The 14,048-nt window shown below is 23.5% G+C and overlaps 1 protein-coding gene across 2 annotated transcripts in view; it reads right to left on the reverse strand.

Moving 5' to 3' along the window:
- LOC112600976 (tachykinin-like peptides receptor 99D) overlaps positions 1 to 14,048 on the reverse strand; it is a 225,075-nt gene that overhangs the window by 187,483 nt on the left and 23,544 nt on the right. Inside the window, exon 2 of one of the 2 annotated variants that reach the window (XM_025348347.1) lies at positions 3,688 to 3,837. The exons of the other annotated variant lie outside the window; for it this stretch is intronic. The gene's annotated coding sequence lies outside the window, so the exon portion shown is untranslated. The remainder of the gene's footprint in view (positions 1 to 3,687; positions 3,838 to 14,048) is intronic. 2 annotated transcript variants of the gene reach the window in all.

The following is a 14,048-nucleotide window of genomic DNA, read 5'->3' on the forward strand; positions in this document are numbered from 1 at the left end:
ATGTAACGATACATAAATAATTGTATACATGCTACTTAATTACTAGATGATCCGGCAGTGATAATCATACGATGATTTACTAATCAGCGGTGATGATGAATTTCATATAAGTAAAGATAGATTTGAGGTTAAGTTAAGAAAATCAGTAAAAAATTTTAAAAACATACAATATATATATCTATGGCTTACCTATAAATATATAACATTTAGTTAAAATATATTTAATACCAATATAGAAATCACAAGAACTACATATAAGAGCATTTTCAATATTCATTAAGATAATTAAAAAATTAGAGAAAGTAAAACAAATAATAATATATTTAGTTTGATTTCGTCTAATTTGGTGAATTTTAATTATATTCTTGTTTATAAAAAGTATATTGTTTATACATAATTTAATAATATTAATAATGATAATAACGAGTTTTTAATAAAATGTAACAATACAAATACAATTCGTAATTATTAAAATTGAATACAATAATACATAACAAACATGACAAAAGTTACAAAAATTAATACAATATTTTCATTATAAAATGAATAGTCATCGTAATAAATAAATTTCTTGATATCTAGCTATAATTTATAATTAAAAATTAAAAAAAAAATCATATTGGTTTTAATTATTTCATGTTTTTATTAAAGTGTTATTTTTAATTTTATTCTATGTTAAAAAATTGAATTACATAAAAATTTACAATTGTTTTTATCAAAAACACTTTTTTTTAATTTTGACTTAATAATTTTTAATTATCATATTATAATATATATATATGTATAAGTTATAATAAATCATTATCTTAGCACAAATTTGTTACATTTCATTTTTATTTATGCTACAATTACGTGGGCATTTATTAAGCCTTGTAGTCTTATGAGCATTTATTTTGACTCAGCAGTTCTCCAAATCCAAAAACATACAATTCAGTTGCATCCCATTTAAAATAGTATTTTGTATTTTCACTTTTATTTTTTATTTAAATATACCTATTGAAATGTATTTTTGATAGTTTAATTTAATAAAATGCAAGAAATAGACTTATATATCAAATACCTGAAAAATTAACCCAAAAAAGTGTTATGTACCTAGATGGCCTATTTATAATGCCATATTAACAATATTTTATATTTAGTTAATAAATTCAAAATAATTTTTTTTTAGGAATTCAATATAGGTGTTTTTTTAAGTGCGTTCATATGAATTGTATAATTTTATGAGTGTTGATCCTAATTAGTGTGTGTGTGTGTGTGTGTGGCTGTGTCTAAAAGAAAATTAAGTGGAGTGATCCCACGCGCACACATATACAATATATTACCACTGCAGTGCCATGCTAACAGTAAATAATGTATGCTTGTTTGTACGTACATTTGGTCAATCTCTCAAACAGACCTAATAATATAAAAATTTCTAAAAACTGGTTCTAATTTGAAAATATGTATGTCTACTTAAAATCGACTAAGCTACATCTAAATATTTCAAATATTCATTATCAAAAATCACATAAATCATAAATATGCAGAGAATATATCTCTACTGATTTAAGCGAAAAAAGATTAATACATTTTGGTAGAGATAAATTTCCGTTTGAAATTCTCTCAATAAAAAAAAAAAAATAAAAACAAAAAAAAAACAGTAACAATATAACAACAATAGTAATGAGTTAAAACTTATGTACTCGTATAACTAATTTTACACATATTTATTGTAAATGTATAACTAATCTCTTAATGAATTAAAATATATAATTATCTTTATTTAATTATTAACTTATGTAAAAATAATCTAAATAGTATACTATATTACTTGTCAATAAATATTAAATTGTAACTTGAAGAATATTTGAAACGAACATTTTAAATGATTTTAACACTTATAATAATAAATAAATAAAATAATGAAAATGTTAGAAATAAAAAAATAAATATATTTATGATATACTTAATAAAGAATTTATAAATATTGAATAACATATCACACTAACTATAAATATAACATTACAATAAATGTATTAAAAATATAGGAGTAACTAGCCAAATTACCTGACTTTGGCAGGGATTTAATAAACTATTAAAAAAAAAAAAAAAAATTGATGATTAAGAAATTATTATTTATTATTATTATTATGTGTAATACCTTGTTAACAATATAATATTTCTTTCTTGACAATATTTTTTTTTATTTTTTTTGATGAAGGGCATACACATATAGGTTTTTCGCTAAGCTAACATGAAAGCAAGCCACACAAAATTGTCCATGAGTAAATTAGGGAATCGTGACATCAAGGCCAGTGACCTTCAATGTCTGTCCCTATGTCTTATTGATGGACATAACAAAACAAAGCTTCATAGAGAATTAGGTTCATTTAAATTAAAACAAGTATTCGTTAGTAATCATTGGTATTCTAAGAATAAAAACAACTTGACCTTGGGTTGAACTTCAATCTTATTCCTCTGCATAGTTACTGTCCGTAATCTAGTACCATTACCTACCAATTAATAATCTAGTACCAAAACCTACCATTGACAAGTTTTATATCATTCTTATAGGCATTATGTGACCAATAAAACAAATATTAACAACAACTAAAACTATTTAACACATGAAATAAAACGAAACTTGATGTACAAATAAAAAAAACCCACAAAGAAACGTCACATAAGATTTTTAATTAATTTACTAATTTTTTTTTGACTAAAACTATTCCTAAAATCTGCTCCATGATATCCTCTTTAATTTAAAAAAAAATACTTGACAATTTCAATTATATGTATATTTATTTATATAGAAAATTACAAAGTGTAGATCGCAAAACTTAATGTTTCAAGACTATTGTTATGAATAGTAGTCCTTAAATTATTACTTAATTCACTAAACATATCATTCCACATGATATGATAAATCAATCCTAACTGTATATATGATAAATAACTATTTTAATGAAAAGTAATTCGAGACTAGAGTACATAGTAGATTAGAGCGGAAAATGACACAATATTTTCATAATAGGTACCTTATTAGAGAGGGTATATATCAATTGCGCCGAAATTACAGGTTAAAAATAAAAATTATGGGATGAAAAAAAAGGTATTCATCAATTGCGCCGATCAGTATTTCAATGTTATAAATTGTGTACATCGATTGTGCCGATCGATTCTTAAATAAATTATTATATAAACGTGTTTAATACAATTAACTGACATGACAAATTATTAGACATGGCAAAATGAAATATGATATTAGACCATTTGTTCGACATATTTTTAATTGCCTCACAATCTGATAAAGCTGATTTTGCCAGATAAGTCACTTTTATATCAAATATTTTAAAACTTTTACTGTAATTGACTTTTAGATTATAAATTGTATAAATTGTGTATAATATATATCTTTTTGTTTATTTTTGTACAAATTATTATAAAAATAATATAATTAATATAATATTAATAATAATATAAATTAATATTTAGTTAATATAATAAAATATAATTATTATAAAAATTGAAACCAATTAAGATAGTTTGTGTCATTGTCAAATTCTCCGGCACAATTGACGAACACCGATTAGTGAATTATCATATTGTTGAAAAAACTTTTTTTTTTATAAATAATATTCTATTTTAACGCATAAGTGTAAAAAATATTAAAAAAAAAAATAATAATCACAATAATTCAATAATTACCTTGATGACTTAAAGTTTAACGTTGGTTTTTTATATGTTATTTATATTTGAGTTGTCTCTCGATAATTCCATATTGTTTCGTATCGTCTATCGAATACATAATTCGATTTTTACACAATAATAATATTTAATAACTATTATCATGTGTGCCTATTAAAAAAACAAAAATATATTTATTAATATTGTGTTATCACCATAACGTTTAAAATTTTTTTGTGAAAATGCATACGTTCATTATTTAAATATAAAATGTAATACGTAATAATACATAATTATACAGTATTCACTTTGTGCAATTTAATCAAACATGCATTTATCAAACAGAAAATGAAAAAATCAACTGAATGTTGAAGATTTTATAATTTATGTTACAATTCTCACTGACAAATAACAAAATATAATTATTCTTTCTAAAATTTTGAGTTGAAAAACATAAGTAAAACCTAAACAGTATGTAATGTAAAAAAATCTTTCTTAAAAGTTCAACTATCAAACATTGCTTATTGAGGTCACAATAAAAAGAGCTTTAAAAAAAATAATATATATATAATATATATATATATATATATAAATACCGGATCACTTTTGAACAAATAATGAATTTGTTCAAAGGCAGTCAGAACAGTAACAATCATTTTCAGTGGTATGTAAAACTATGTTTAAATTTTAGACAATAAATGTTCAAGAAATGTATATTTGCAAAACTCTGTGATAGAAAATCTCTTTATAAAGGTAATACTATCTTTTTAATCTTAAAACCAATCGAAATTCTGACCAATTGTTTGAATTTTTTTTCAATTTTACTTTTTTAAATAATCATAAAAAACAGTACTGTCAATACTAATTTACCTACATAAAATATAACACAATTTTAAACATAAAATTACTCTAAACATGTAATATTTAACAAAAATTAATGCATGTATAGTATAATATTAAGGGTTCTTAAATGATTCATTATTGATTATATCAATTACTTGAAGAATATTTCAAAAAAAAAAAAAAAAAAGAATACAAATACAAATAGCAATCTATTACTATTATTATTTTAATTCGCGAATAAAGGTCATGTTATAATAAGTGAAAACATTTTGTAAGATTAGATGGATGAACAACAAAAGAAATTACACAGTTCAACAGTCTACACTAATACAAGTAGTATATAAGTAAAAATTATTGATAGTTTATAAATTAATTGTATGTGTTAGGTTGTATTCGTCCACATATATAGATAATATTATATATAACCATATATATTTTCCATCCGATATCATTTTATCGGTTGGCTAGGAAAAAGAGATGATTTATACATTTCCAATCTTGCCATTTATTGATTATACTGTGGTATCCAATAGAAAAAATTTTCTATATAGTCTTAACTCGGAAATTAGACGTTTTTCATTTCTTGAAAAGGAAGTGACTTTTACTAATTTTGCTGTATTTAAACAGCACCCATTTATTATAAATTATCAAAATACAACATTAAAGGTGATTATTTAATTATTTTTTTTTCAATATTTATCGTTAACCAATTTCACTTAACTATGTAATTGATTCTTAAAAGTACTTAAATAAAATAAATTAACCAATAAATAAGTTAATTAATATGATGTGAATAACTTTTAAAAGTTAAATTTGCTCTAAAATGATTAACAACAATAACCATTTTAAATACGTAGCAATGTATTTCTCAGGGGCCGCATATATCCTGAACAGTGAACGGTAATCATAACACGTTCGAATAAATATATAAATGTATATGTATATATATATATATATATATATAAATATCTATAGATTTTTTTTTTATATATCTAACCAAATATCTTTCATTATAATGCATAAGTATTAAAAATCTATAAAAACAAAAAAAAACGGCTCTATTCAGATATATCATTATAACAGTTAAAATCGGTTTCGTATGAATATTCAAACAAGTAGCCCTAGCGGTCAATAATAAATATTGTGCTAGTCAATGAATACAAACGGTAAATCAATATTAATACATAATATAAACGCATTAGTACATTTCTTAACTCCATTAATAATAATACGGTCACACAATTTGACTAATTATTTCTGGCAAAAAAATTCAAAAATTATGATTTATGTTTATTTTAAGATCATAGATTATATAGATTTATATTATACCTGTAAAAAATCACGAACTGTATCAGGACAGAGGGCATATGTATAAAAAAAATTTTGTCTTTGTTTATGATCATAATGTTATTTACTCTCATCCAATTCGTATTTGCTGAAAACGTGAATCCATGTTTATCATAGCATTTTACGTGCAATGAACTGCAGATGTACAACAGGACAAGAACAGAATATAGCAGGAAACTAGAAAATCGATCATTTCAATAAGTTGCAAAGAAAGATATAGGTATACCGTGTATGTGTACATGCAATATTAGATACAGCTGAAGGTAAAAAAATAACCTTATTTTTTTTTTTTTTTTTTATTTTTTTTTTTTTTTTTTTTGATTTCTTATACACATTTTAAAAATTAATTAATAATCTTGTATTCATATGTTTTCAATTCATAGTTTTATTTTGTTATTATGCCGTACGTACCATTGACTGGCGAATAAAGTGTAATTTTCTTATACATGTATAATATTACCAAAAGATCATCAAACGTAGAATTTTAATTTATACCTTGTATTTAAAATGTAGCTGATTATTATACTTCCAGTAATATGCATATATAAGCACAAAATTTAAATTTTGGTGGATGTTTTAGTGAAAAAATGTATTTTAACTTTAAAGAATTCAACGTACTACTAAAAAATGCATAATAGTCATAAGTTTATGCGCATCAAAAATCAAGCAGATAAAAATATTATAAGTAATATAAATTAATATCAGATATATCACATTTAATATCATTTTTAATATAATTTAACTAAAGACTGTTTTTTTACTGAACAGTCATTATTTTCAATTAAAATTAAATTAATAGATTTTCTGACTGTACGCTTGCTAAAAATATCAACTGGTAATAAGTGTCGATGAAATAAAAAATCTAAAAATCTTGATAAAATAATATTATCCTAAAATATATTAAACATTTTGTAAATTATTATTTTCGTTTTATTTAATACTAACTCTTACAACTAGTAAGTAAAAAAGTGTTCAACTTACGTACTACCATAATAAACCTGGAATTTAATTAGTTTACTAACATAAAATTATCTATGACCCACCAAGTGGCAAGTGTAATAGGTACATGTAAAAAGAACTAGTATTGAAAACTCAACTTTGATGCAGATAAAATTATAAGTACTTTGAAAAATAGTTTTAAAATCATAGCACTAAAATTTAGTTTCAATTCAAATTGTTCAATGTATTTCTGAAAACATTAACCCCGAATATAATACTTTAGCAATACTAACTACTCGATGTAATGACACATTACGTCAACTTGAATTATTATCATACTCTAATCATGAAAAATACTGAAAAATTAACATAAACTTTTTGACGATAAAAATTAATAAAGTTGAGAATAATTATTTTTAGTTCCAACCCCTCTCAAACATATTAAGTTTAAATGGTATTGAATTACACACAATATTGTGAAACAGTATAAATATGTTTAGCAGAGATATTAACATTTAAAAATTATATAGTAGAAAAGTTAAAAAACATTTGATTTTGTAAATTTATTAACCTATTACACACATGTAACAATTATAACTTTTATATAAATTATCATAACTAAAATAACTGCCATTGTTTTTGACAAAACCACAATAAATATAATCCAATGAAACGTAATTTTCTTTATGTATAACATAGATATTGGTTGTATCTTTTAAAACCTACACCTACAAATGTGTTTCCAAGGTTACCAATTTAAACGGAAATATAGTTAAAACTTTTTTTTATTAATTTTGACATTAAAAAAAGGAATAAAACAATAGTTAACTAAACTAAATAGTTGCAAAATAAACAAGAGGATAAGAAAAACATTGTAAAATTAAGGAACTTCCTCTTAAAACGTTCAAATGCTTTACTTACGTAAAACTTACTACAGTTTATAAAAAATACAAATACTGTATTATTTATACTTCATATTACTTATTGATTAGCATTTAAAGATAAGAACACACTTTAATTGTACTTCACTTATATAGGTATACTTTTACACTCCTGATACCAACTGTTTTACTGATCAATACCAATTAATGTTTTATATGTCTGAGTGACTTAAATTTTTGTAATCAAGGTTTACAGAAAAATAATCAAATAGTTCCTATTTAACCATATATATGTTATAATGTTATAGAAATATTTTAACAATTTTGATATTTCGTTAAACAAAATAATTCTACAGTAATTCCATCATCCCATCCGTTACAATAATAGAATAATAGGCTCGGTGCCCTCGTGTACCATAAAACTAACTTTATGTTGACGTTTGAATATTAAGCACAACGCTGTACCTATAAAGGAAACAGCCATTGTCCAATTAGCATTTAAATTCACAATGAAACTATCAAAGTAGAATCCGTATATATATATATAATATATTAATATATATATATTTATTATTTATGTATAAATGTGTGTTTGTGTGTATGTGTAAAACCTCCAAAATTTAAATTGGAGAATCTATCCAATATGGTATAAAACAACACATTATCAAAAATTGATGATAGATAAACCAATAATTCTACTTTCTGACGTTACGGTTGGTAAGCACTTTACATACAAATATAATTTAAATACAATAAAATTATCATTGATTCCCAACACAAACAAATTTAAAATAACCTCTACGTTCTGTCACGCATTGGTAAAATATAGTATTTTAATATCATAATCTAATATAATTGAACAAATCAAGACATCCAAAAAATGATTTTAACATTTAAAGTTATACTAAATTAATTAAAATTATAGCAATTATAGCAAAAAATTAATTCAGTAAACATGAATTGAATAACATTAAAGATATTTTAATGAAAAAATTAACATAATTTCCACCACCTAATATATATTATAAATTATAATTAAAAATAAATAAACCAAATTCTATTTCTGATATTATGTTCAATATAATATAGTAAGATTTTATTTTCTTTTATCTAAATCAGATTATTTTCTTGCTTTATGTTCAAATTTACCCTATTTCAATTAAACGTAAATTTATTCATAGTATAAATATACAGTAATATTCTTAATTTTGTTTTATATCATTAAAAGACGTTTAATTACATTTTAGTTTATTTAAAAATTCAACTGTTAGTACCAACAAAATGTTAATAATTTATTATTGTTTATGGTTATTGATTAATCTATTTTTAAAAGCAATGAGTATTCATTATTTCAACTATGATATAATTTATCTGTACATACCAAGAGGGGAAAACCAATTTTTCGGTCAAACGTTTTTGTTTTTATGATTTCAGTATATTCATATATACTATGTACATTGTACATAGTATATATACAATTTATTTAAATATTTATATGCTGTATATCTTGAACTATACATTTAAACAAAATAAATGGCATATGTGTCATTATAATTGTAAAATCGTTTTCAAATTATTACCATTTAAGTTTTATGGAGATTTCTGCAATAATACGAGTACATAAACTATTTGTTCCGAAGAAGATAAGTGAATAAAAAAAAAATGTATATATGTATATCTTACCGATAAATTGAAAACGGAAAATCGTTCAAAATTATTAGTCTTTCAACTTGTCACCATAGAATGACGCAATGCACTATACCCCCTGGGAACTGGTAATAGCAGTGTTTGAATATAACGGTTTATATTTTAAAAACATATTCAAAATGTTATGAGTGTTTTTTGTTCTATATTCTCTATAAGTTAGACAATTTGATTTTTTTACAGATACTTAAACATTTTGTACTTGATGTCAAAAAAAAAAAAAAAAAAAAAAAATACGTAAAGCCGTATTAATCTTTTATGAGCGGTTAAAGTACAAGTGAAATAACGAGTTCTATTAATATATTTTTTGTTATCATATGAGATTGTCTTTAGAGTAATTGTCGTGGTCACTTTCTTTTACTAAGGTAAAAATAAAAATACAAAAGTAAATTGTTTTTATTTTCCATTCATAACGTTGTAACAAAACTACGTGGAGTAATTTAAGCATGTAAAAATATTATACTTTTATCACGTTAGAATTGATTTTTCGTTGTAATATTATTACACATTTGAATTCGATATAATTTAGTTTGTTCAATATTTAAGTATTTTAATACATATTCCAAAAAACAATCATCGAGTTCGTATTCTGTATTGTACACTACAATATTATATACGCTCATATTTACTTATTGTGGGCGTTGAACAAAAATATCACTCCAACATATAGGTTATATCCACCCCGTTCAATTTATCAAACCACGTACCTATTTAAACATGAAATACCGTCAAATATTCACTCACCGAATAAAAAAACGCAGAATTTTCACCCAAGTTCAGTCACAATAAAATTAGTAATTAGGAATTTCGGGTGGTGCTGCTGAGTGCCTGCCCACAAATGTTAAATTCTGTTACTTTATATTACATTAACTATCAAATTTGCTCATTGTACATAATGTTATATAGATTGTAAATTACTTAAATATATAAATAAAAAAAAAAAATTAAAAAAATTAGGAGTGAAATAGGATGTACCCATACCCATAATATTATATATATACGTAATGTGAATTGTATAAGTAATATTATGACAGCCAACCGTTTACCAAAAATAAATAGATTTTAGTAACTGTTCTTTAAGTTTTATTCTGTAAAAACTATTTTTTTTCTTAAGGTGACGACATATATATATATATTAATATATTAACAACCACTAAATGACAAAAATCTATTTCGATGAGGAGCGTGCTCTGTTGAATGATATCGCTAGTATACGTTTATACGTATATATTATGTTCAGTAGTCAGTAGTTATAGTTATATATCATATTAATCAAACGAAAAAAGCTCAAAAAATTAGTATAAAATGTATGCATTATTATTTTAAATATATTTTTTAAATAATAAATCAATAATAGACTCTTTTTGGCATCATTATTTAATTATTTTATTTCTGTTAATAAGAAAATCGCCGCCTCCGTAGACTCTAGCCCCTAGGACCACTAAGTTTCACACTACGCCACTGTAAGATTATACGCATACTATGTTTATCATGTAACAGATTATCGAAAGCTTCTACCACTGACCAAATCCAACAGTCGTATCTGTTGACAAATCCTTTGCGAGTCGATTATTCTCATCCCATAGTCTGTACATAGTTCAACAGGTGCACTTCGCCCCACGCGTGCACTGTATATATATATATATAAATATTAATACATGATATAGAAAATATCGGCTTATGTGACTGCACACGATGAACGAATTAATCACAAAGGCATAATTGCAAATGACATCGAACAGATATACGAGTAGTGTGTGTTGCATTCAATCAAGTAATTCAATATAAACAATTATACTATTTTAGTTAGTTAATTTTAACAATTTTAATCTTCAATTTTAATTTTATTAGTCCTCTGTAGAGTTGTTCAAAGAAAACTCTAAGTGCAACTTCCTCTTTCCACGCTGTTATTGGTGGTGCCGGTGGTGGTCACATTATAATTATTATTATATCGATATACCTACTTAACATAATGGAACACTATTATTTATGTTGTATTTTTTAAATGCATATGACACTTTTACTCTAATTCCACAGATTTTTATTCATACAATATATGAAAAAAACAATTTACCTATAATAACATATTATGCAAATAATAACATTATATAGCATTCTTGGCTTCAAATTACAACAGAGCAATTACCATATTTAAATCATAAACTAATAAATATATTATAAACATTATTTATTTAATTTATTTAATTAATTATTTTTTTTTTTTTTAGTATTTAGTTTTATAAGTGCAAAAACTAAATTTCATTTTTATTTTATAAGATTCGTTTTTTTTTTATTACAAACACTTAATTTCATTATTGTTTTTAATTTCCTATATTGAACTGCGATGAGTTTTTTTTTTTATAAATAAATAGTTTTTTTTTTCAAAATTGCTTTCGAAATTATTATTACTATTATTATACCAGTAGTTGTTTTAATTTGATAACATTTTTAATGCTTTATACGATGTATTCAGGATTAATATTAAAAATCCCGTATGTGAATATAGTTTGCATCGACAAAATAACAGATGAAATTATTTATTCAAATCGAATATCCCTTGAAACCACTTTATAATTTAAAAAAAGTTCTTTGTAACACACTACCTATTCGAAATATTTTGATTTATTAGCTAAATTTTAATACAAAATATGAGGTTTAATTAGAGACTATAATACAAACTCGAGGTTGATTTTTTACATGATTTGTCATTTTTCGGGTACGAAAATATTGAAAAAGATAATGCGTTTCTGTAAAATATAAAACGTTCAATACTTTAACATTTAACTAATAATATAGTCGTGTAAAAACTTGTTACCTCATCATCTTGAACATTTATGAGCATAACGTGTTTCTTATTATTGAGCAGACATACGACATGTCCAACATAATATAATTATAAACAAATATCACTCGTTTATTACATCTTTCTCGGCTTTCCGTGCACTGATAATAGTATAAAATTGACTCACGTTTCTGGCAAACGCAACCTTTGTAGAAAAGTTGTTCCATTAAAATAGAATTATTCTTTTTTTAATTTATTAATTTTTCATTATTTAAAATATTTTGTATAATATACAATTATGAGTAGTGAGTTATTATTGATCAAACAACTATATTAATAATATAATATTTTTTTATACTAAACTATTTTTATTGTTAAATAAAAGTGTATTTCGATGACAACAACGTAATTATTTTGCAATTTATGACCGTAGAACTTCCGTGGGTCCATCATAATAATAAAAATAAAATAATATATGAATAATAGTTTGCGCACATGAATTACAGACACGGTCATAAACACTCTACCACTTGGACACCATATTATATGTATTAATGTAAATATATCAGACACGTCAGTAATTTTGTTTTTATCATTTGATATCCATATATTAATTTCTCATAACATTATAGAGACTGGAACAGTAAAAATCTAAACATCTCAATAATCACTACGTTTATTATATAATATAATTATTATTATAATTTTAAATACACATTTTTATCACAAAATAACCGTCAAAATAATATTTGATAACTTAAATGATACTTAATTTGATTAACCATAGTTTAAAAAAAAATTAAAATTTTTCCCAGCTTCAAAAATAAAATTATCCCAAAAAGCCTAAAAAAGTGACGATATATGTCACTATATAAATAGTGGCCTCATGGCCTTTTTTTAAAAAACAGTTTTATGAAATATTGTATTCAATATAAAAGTTAAAAATATAGTATTGATGTCCATACTTATAAAAAAAAAATAATAGTTATTTAATAATACAGTTTCTGATGAATAAAACAAATGAAAAATTATGAAAGTAGGAAACACCAAAACCAAATTAATTCAAGGATTTTAGAACTAAATGTTCTACCCAGCTAAATACATTTGAGAAATCGGTTTGGATGATGTATACTCAAGCTTGATGACGAAATGCATCTATTACACAATTAATTATTTACCCAAACTATATTGCATATAATGGTCAAAAAACATGTCATTTATCTAGTAAAATAGGATACACATAAGCCTTGATAGGCTTTTTAATAAGTTACTCAAATAGTTATGCAATATGAGAACAAATAGTAATAAATCTAAATTGTTCAACTTATCAAAACACGGGTACATCACCAGATTTTTAAATTAGGGTGATAGAAGAAACTTTAAAAAAAAGGTTATATAGAAACGGGAATAGTCAAATTGGCTCCTGTTTGAAAAAATTATTTTTTAAGATAAGTCGAATTTTTTCCCATTTAAATTTATAAAGATTCCACTAAACTGATCGAGTTGCTTATCACTTTTTAATTAGGTAGTTTTCTTCGAGGTTAATCATGAATGAATATTCACTGTCATTTTTGTGGAGTTTTTCAAGATTATAAGATAATTTTAAAATAGTTCATCATTTAACAGCATCCAAATGTTATTATAATTTTGAACTAGTGACTCACTTTAACTAGTTGAAGTTATCTCCTTGCTTATAATCTTAAACGGTACCTCTAAGAAAAATTCGTCATAATTTAATTTTAATGAATTTGTAAATTATTTACACACAAAATTACCATTGCCTACCTTTCATTATTATGTTTAAGACTTCTTCGCACAAATAATCTACACGCTATTTAACGTATACTTTACTATTTAGTTTTGTATATATCTACCTCTATACGTTA

This window comes from Melanaphis sacchari, unplaced genomic scaffold (genome assembly GCF_002803265.2).
Source record: "Melanaphis sacchari strain LSU unplaced genomic scaffold, SCAv2.0 Contig73_pilon_pilon, whole genome shotgun sequence".
NCBI classification, from domain to species: Eukaryota; Metazoa; Arthropoda; class Insecta; order Hemiptera; family Aphididae; genus Melanaphis; species Melanaphis sacchari.